General features: G+C 35.7%; 1 long non-coding RNA gene across 1 annotated transcript; it reads left to right on the top strand.

The window, feature by feature from the left end:
• The first annotated feature begins 2,694 nt into the window (after positions 1–2,694).
• LOC110707205 lies at positions 2,695–7,128 on the top strand. The gene is made up of 3 exons (XR_002508437.1): positions 2,695–2,956; positions 5,175–5,899; positions 6,532–7,128. It is a non-coding gene; the product is annotated as an uncharacterized LOC110707205 (long non-coding RNA).
• The last annotated feature ends 1,194 nt before the right edge of the window (positions 7,129–8,322 follow it).

The following is an 8,322-nucleotide window of genomic DNA, read 5'->3' as shown; positions in this document are numbered from 1 at the left end:
CCTGGGCTCCATCCTCTCTTTCCTCATATGACAGCAACTCATTAAAATCCCCCCTAGTAAGATTGGCACCTCTTCTTCACATAAATGTTTTATACTTTTATGAGCTTCCAAGTGTTCGGCTTTTCCTCTGTTCTTGCCCATCCATAGATGTAAGCGAACCTCCATTTCACACTTCCATTACTCCAAATATCCCCACAAATATGGTGCTGTGAGAAAGACACAAGTCGAAAGTCAACCTTATCACTCCAATACATGCACAAACCACCTGAACGCCCACTATTGGAAACACCAAATGCTCCACAAAAACCCAGATGACCCTTAAGCTCTTCTACTACCCTACTTTCTACCATAGTTTCGCAAATAAGAAGAATATTTGGGCTATACTTTTGACTCCATTTACAAAGTCTCTGAACTCTTCGGGGATTGCCCATACCCCGACAGTTCCAGGCTAACACACTCATTGGGTGAGGCGGGGTTGGTCATCGCCAACCTCCGCCCTTGGCCCCACACCATCAGAAAAAGTTGTATAGATTATTTTCTTCCCAATATGACCCTCTTCAACCAACTCTCCTCCCTCCTCCCTAACTCGCTTTCCCCTTTCCACTTGGATACTCTCCTTTTTGCTCCCTCCTCCCCCCTCTCTGATTTTTCTTTTCCAGCACCTAATCCCTCCTTTCTCCCCCCCCCCCCCCCCACCAGGCAGTACGTTTGATATTTTGTTTCCACATGAACTATGGTCGTTCTCTGAAGCATCAAAGTTAGACACATCCCTTTCCCTCCCTTCCTTCCCTACTGCTTGCTCCTTCCTCAAAACCTCTTTTCCTCCATCCCCTCTATTATCTGGATTCCAGCTTGGCATTGAAATCTCACCCCCTGCAACATCATAACTTCCCTGCCTTTGATTTTCGTTTTGTCTCATCTCTATATCCTGTTTTCCACTATCATTATTGTTCCTCTGGGAGTTTTTTGTGATAAACAATTTCCTTACTGCATTACTCAGATCACCCTCCTCATTATAGCTCTCATTTTTTGTGGCTTTCCATGGTGTAGTAACTCGCAATTTCTCATTGAAATTTCTACGTATTACATTCTCCTCACAATCCTTTTCCCCATAGCCTAATAAGCAACAAATATAGCAAAAAACAGGCAGCTTCTCATACTTCTAAGGCACCTCCATTGAACCCCTCCCTGTTTTTAACTCCACTGATTTTTTGAGGGGTTTGTTAACATCAATGTACACTCGAATTCTTAGAGATTTATTAATTCCAATCATGTCTGATTTATCCATGTCAATGTAACGTCCAATTTTTTCGCCAATTCTCCTAGCATTATCCTCGTTGCTCCTACCCTTGAAAGGTAAGTCATAGACACGGATCCAAAAGGGCACATAATGGAGAGGAATTTCAAAAAGTTTGGAGTTACCTTTGACATCGTCGAGAACCATGACATGGTGATCGAAGTGCCACGGTTGTGCGTCCATGACAGATTTTTTGTCTTTCCAGTGATGGAATTGGAAGAAGAAAGTTTTGTTCCCAATCACATTGACTTCACATCCATGCTTAGGGTTCCAGATCTTTTTCAAAGTGTTTATGAGAGTGTTATTGTTGATGTTTCGGGACGTATGAATCTCCCCACTACAGCCAATTCAATCTGCGCATCCTCCTCCTCGCCCCCATCATCCACCCAATCAACAACTTCAGCCTCTTTATTAAGGTCTAAACGATTATTTTCCTCGTTTTCTCGATTTTCTATAAGCGTTGCCATCGAAGAAATAAAACCAACGATCTGCAAAAGTAAAGAAAAAAGAAAAACACCTTCGATATTAAAGCAAAACGCTAGCACTTGCTAGAAAGAGACCCTCCCAAGAGCAACCCAGAAAAAAAAAACCTAGAGGAACCCTAGAGGGAAAAACTTATTGTTACTTAATTCAAGTTATAGAAGTACTTGTCAAAAACTATTGCCTCCGTTACTTTTTAGATGCAATAAAGAGGTTTTTTTTTTGTGAAATTTAAAAAATTTATTTGTTAAAACTAAAATCAGCAAATGTAGTAATAAAAATCCTTAACTACAATTTTTTTTTTTTATCTTTTTAATAATTAAATTATTATAAGAATAATTTTGAAAAAAACCAAACCCCGACCTCCCCCACCCCACCTAGTTGGTGCCCCACCTTCGACCTCCCTTGCCCCCACACCTTCTCTCTTTTCCCCACCACCTCCCATTTACGTACCCCATCCAACGCTCCCCCGCCGACCCTCCCCAAACCACCCCAAAAATTGGCCCTCTCCTCAACCACCCCGGCCCCTCCCCTGTTTGCTGGGACGAAAATCCTAAACCCCATTCAAAAACACCAGAATTCAAACCACAAACTTGTAATGTCCAAGAGCACAAACATCAATACCTTGTTACCATTGAGATAAGGTACTTTTCTTCTCTCAAATGTACAAACAAATTGTATTCATTTTTTTCAATAAAAAAAAACTTTTTCCCCGAAAACTCATTTGGTTCAATAAACCCACTGTAAATCCTCTAGTGCTACTAACATCCGTAAAATTATTACATTGCCGAGGAACTCTATTATTTGAAATTTTATTGTTAATTTGTTTTACATATTTTTAGATACTTCTACATTTGAGTTTCAAGTACCAATTTTTAAAAATTGAACATGGCTCGGGAAATTTCTAGGTGGAAGAACCAAGGAAAACTAAAACTTCTAAAAACAGGTTTACTTAAAATTAGGTTATTGTATTTATCTCATAATTAGGCGATTGTATAAAGACCTGCTCCATTTATTTATTAGACAGATCTAACCCTGGCGGTCTAAGGCCTCTCCAATCCTATCTCTCTCAGAGTCTCAGTTATTTCATTGAAGCGCACTCAACGTTCTCCATTAAAGCGCAGTTCACGCTCTCTGTTGAATCTAATTCTTGTATCCCCCATTGAAGCAGCTTCCGAGGTAAGTTGTTTGTTTTTGTTATCATCATATCAATCTCACAATCTGGGTTTACATTTGATCTAATCTAATATAATTATCAGTGCATTAAGTTTAGGGTTCGAAAATCTGAACTATTGGTTCCAAATTCTTAGATTATGAAACACCACAACCAAAAGAAAAGAAAATTATGAGCCTAATTTGATTATTGAATTAAATATCCCAAAAATTATGTATTTTTCATGAGAAATATAATACTATGTTACATCTGCTCGTGTGTGTTTTCTTATGTATTTCTCCCTGTGCTGTTGTAGTTGCTGCAGTATCATGTTTTGAATTTGCTGTTTTAAATTAGAAATTCGTCTTCTGTAATTGATACTTAAGCCAAGTAAATCTCAAATCTAAAATTATCTAGGACTACTTGATCTTGGTTCTTGAATTTAATTGTGATGATATCAAATTAATTTCTTTCGTTTCATATCTGGAAGCACATTTGAAGTAGAATGAAATTTTTAAAAATGATAGAGAGTAGAGGAAAATGAAGGAACCATTAGCCCGTAATTGACCCTAACAAATAAATACACTCATGTTGAGGATGAGTTATTATTAGTTATTCTAGTATCAAAAGTTCATATCTTTATTAAAACCATGCTAAAAACATCAATTTGGAGTTTGGTAATCTACTACCCAAGTCTGTTGTATGTATGTGCAATCACTTATCAAGGGTTTTTTAATATTTGTAAATGTGGTTAGGTCCATGAATGAGAACTAAATTTGCAACCTTGTTTTCCTTGTTTGGTTCTATATTGAAAAAGTTAGAGAGGAATAACATGGGAGTAAAGGGGAAAGGATGGATAGGGGATAATAGAGGAGGTGACGGATTATTTGGAATTTGTGGCATACGCCATACCTTTAATTCTAAATATTTTACACCTTTATGGAGAGTTATCCAATAGGAATATTATTTACCATACTTTCTAAATCAAACAAAGTTATACTTCCTCTGTTTTTTACTTGACGCATAGCTTTTGGCACAATATTTAAGGGGAGGAGAAAGAAATATAGTAATGGTTCACCTTATTACCCCTCGCAAGTTATCCCCACATGCACGTTATAAGGGTGTATTAGAGAATTTGTCTAGTAAAAGCTTACTAAATATAGTATGGGTCAAGTAATGTGGTATTTTCATTTTAGGAATGTTAGTCAAGTAAGGAGGAAATATAGTATAGCTACTTTCTTAAAGAATGTTTTCCTCCAAACCATACGCTTACTAGGAGTTAGGGAGATTCCTCTCTTGCTGGACTCACCAGTGCCTATAGTGAGCAGATTGATAGATACAATGGTAGGAGCTCTTGCCATTAGTGTCTATCAACCTATCAGTCTGTTCACCAGTGAGTTTGATAGAGTGTCTATCAATCTGTTCAGAACATGACAACTGATGAACATGACGACAATAGGCACTCTAGCTATTCATTTAGTGGCTTGGCCAGAAGAAATGGATGTTAGCTCATCTGAAGTTTCTCAAGAATTACTTGGTTGTTCAACTTTGCCTTTTGGATGAGCGTAGCTTGGTAAAGTTGTCATGAACCTGACTATTTAATTTGTGTTTTTGACTTAGAGACCAAACAATCGAAATTACTTGACTTGTGTTTGACCCTATTGATATTGAACTATCTTGACAATAGATGTGTCTAATAATAATTGTTTTATCCTATGCCCTCCGTCCCATAATACTTGGGATGTTGGGGTAGATATGTAGTTTAAGAAAACTACAAGTGGGTCTATTTAAATTTTAAAACATTTGTTTATTGTATAAAAGATTCTCTTTTGTATTTTTATATTACAAAAAAACAAGTGGGGTGAGAGTGGGGTAGGTGAGGAGAGAGAGAAAATGTGGGAATTTTTTTTTTATTAGTGGTCTAATTCCATATTTAGTAACGTGTCAAGTGTTGTGGGACAGACGAAAATGGAAACCGTGTCAAGTATAATGAGACGGAGAGAGTAATTGATAGTAGACCCAAATTCGACCCAAACCAAACATGAGACCAACCCAAAGGATTAATTCCTAGTGAATATGATCTTGCATTGAGTGATAAAGATCTTGTGATGAGTAAAAGATGGCCATTTTGTTTGTTTTCTAGTGTCAAACATTTTGTTTGTTTTCTAGTGTCAAAGATCTATCTAGGAGTCGTGCTCGTGCATATACTTTTATTTGATATAATTTGTTTCCCTTTTGTTGCAGATACATTTTTATAATCCATAATTCGATAAAGGATTTATGGATACAGAAAATATTCCAGCCCCTTGTGTACACACAAACTTGAAGGAGGCTGAATTAGGTTGTTTTGATACACAACATATAGCATACGCTAACTTATTGTTAAAAAGTGCTGTGAATCTGGAACGTATGGTTATTACTATGGCGTTGAAGTGTTATCAGGGATGCGGTGTCGTATGGAACGATCCTTTTAAATTGTTCACTAAGAAGGAAAGTGAATTTATTGGTCGTGCGTTGCAAGGAGTTGCTGCAGCTTCTAATGTGGATTTGATTATCCCTTGCAAACCTTGATTATCTAGGCTCGTCTGTACTAGTAAGAATAAGATAACTTGTTATTGACCGTTCATTATTTTTGTCAGTGGCAAATCCAGGGGTACACAGAGGAACATGATGTTAACGTAGTTATAATGTCTTATTTTTTTCTGTTTTTGCTCTAAAGATATGTAAGTTTTTGATGTTTTCGAAAAATAGGTAATGAAGTACTAGCAACACTAGCATTTGTGGGAGTGGAAGTGAACTTGGTGTTGTTCTCAAAATCGGTGTTGAGACAGACAAACGCCGAGGCAGCAATCACCTTCAGTATGTGGATGGGTGTGGTGTATCTGTTTTCATTGATAGGGGCTTTTCTCAGTGATTCATATTTGGGAAGATATTTCACTTGCTTAATCTTCCAAGCAGTTCTTACCATTGTGAGTATGCTGTCCTCACCCACTCTTGGTCTTCATCTTTTAGCCTTTCTCACCATTGCATGATCATAATAAATCCATAATAACGTTAAACATATAATCTATTACAACATGTAGATATATACATGTATAAACACGCAAACAATCTCAAGTTATTTTTATGCGTGTTTTGTTTTAACTTAAGTGATGTGTCCTTGTGTACCACAATGCGTAGTACTCAATTAATTTATTTGTAACATTAATTTGTTTTAAGTTAATTAGAAAGTTGTGAGTCGTAGACTCGTAAAGTGAACATGAACCAATTTAAATGAGTGGCACACATGCATTGTGGTACACAAAAAGTGGAATAAAATATTTAATACGTTATTTCTATGCCATGATTATTACATGTTCTTATTAAATTAAAGGGCAACTCCTAGAGAGTTGATTCAATCACCAGATTTTGTGTTTCCTTTCATCAAAAAAGAAAAAAAAAGGGCGCGATCTTGCCAATAAATAATTACTTCTTACGAGTATTTGATTACAAGCATTCAAATAAGATCAAATCATATTGTCATTAGAGTTAGTCTCGCGACTAAGTAGCTGTCATTAGTATGAACAAATGAAGTTAAACAAGTGCTTCTTAATCTGTGCAGGGGTTAATTGCAAGCTCCTTGACAACCAAACATCTCCTACTAAAACCTGGTGGTTGTGGAACACTAGAGCAACAATGTGATCCTCACTCGAAATTCGAGACAGCTATATTCTTCATATCTATCTACTTAGTTGCCTTAGGTAACGGGGCAGCTGAACCTGCACTAGCTACATTTGGGGCTGATCGTTTGATGAGGAAGATCCTGAAGAAAGCCGAGCAAAGACCTCGTTCTTCAGCTACTTCTACGTAGCCTTAAACATGGGTTCCTTAATAGGAGAGACAATTTTGGTATACATTGAGACAATGGGAGATTGGGTGCTTGGATTTTGGATATCTATTTGTTGTGGAATTGCTGCTTTGGTTTGGCTGTTTAGTGGAACTATGAGATACAGGCATTTTAAGCCTAGTGGTAAACTGATAACCCGTCAAAAAAAAGCCAATAATATATATTATTGGTTTTTTTTTTTTTTTTTTTTTTTTTTTTGACGGGTTTATTTTCCTCAATATATATTGTTATTAATTATTATTGGAAATAAAAACTCATAGTTTATATGGCAAATAAATAATACTCCATAAATTAAGAGTATATTTTAATGGACTTAGTTTCCGTACCTCTAATTTCTAATTCCTTTATCCGTCACTGATTTTTGTTTACTAAAATTTATATATTTTTTATTTTTATACTTATATTGCTAAACCAGAATCTCTACCTTTTAAAAAGTTTATGAATAGTGTTTGGCTGATGATATTCTCTAAAATGTTTATTTATTTATTTGCTCTAATTAATGTTTATTGTTTTTCTTTTTTATACTGTTAAAAATAGTCTGTTTACAATTATATCTCTAAAAATATTTGTTTATATAATTTCTTTCATTAATTCTACAAACAACTAGAGTTATGCCATAAGGCTAAATCGAAAAAACTTCTAGGACTTGACTAGCTATAGCGAGTTCGTTAGCCACCTTAGTGATTACAAAATGTGATATTTAACCGAAGGGATTTTTCATTTGGTACCATTGTACTTTGAGATTTTCCATTTGATACCATTATACTTCGGGCTTTACCATTTGGTATCCAATTTCTTTTTAGATTTCAATCCTTCTGTATATTGAGATTAACTCATGTGCTAGGTTGTAATCTCTATAAATATTGTTTAATGAGAATAACCTAATCAAGGAGAATTATACACATTTAAAGTAATCTTCGATTTGAGTGTCATAAAAATTGCTTGGTTAAGGTTTTAAGAGGATGTTTAAGCCTTAAGGTTCAAATTTGAGGTCGAAGTTAAAAAAAAAAATAAAAAATAAAAAAACTTAAAAATCCCCCCTTTTGAATATTTTGTTTTATTTTGCGCAAAAAAAAGTGTCAGGTTAAAGTTTTGAGGGTTATTGTGACCTTAAAGTATCAAACTTTTAAATTGATTTTTTTTTTAAAAGGACCATAGTACAAATGCCATCAATATTTTATCAAACGGGATATTATGATAGATAATAAATCAAATTACAATAATAATATGTGGATCAATCAATCAAAGCCTTAATCCCATAAACTGGGTCGGCTAACATGAACCAAATTTGATTATTCCGTGTAGTCATCGACATAAATCTTCCTCCTCCATCCCTTACGATCCAATGCTTCATCCTCATGCAAATCCATACACTTCATATCCTTTTTAACTACTTCCAACCAAGTCATTTTTGGTCTCCCTCTCCCTCGTTTAACCCCTCCATGGTCCTACTCCTCCACTCTTCCTACGGAGCACCTTCGGGTCTCTGTCTTACATGCCCAAACC

This window comes from Chenopodium quinoa, unplaced genomic scaffold (genome assembly GCF_001683475.1).
Source record: "Chenopodium quinoa cultivar QQ74 unplaced genomic scaffold, ASM168347v1, whole genome shotgun sequence".
Taxonomy (NCBI): domain Eukaryota; kingdom Viridiplantae; phylum Streptophyta; class Magnoliopsida; order Caryophyllales; family Amaranthaceae; genus Chenopodium; species Chenopodium quinoa.
This window is presented reverse-complemented; position numbering and strand designations above follow the sequence as displayed.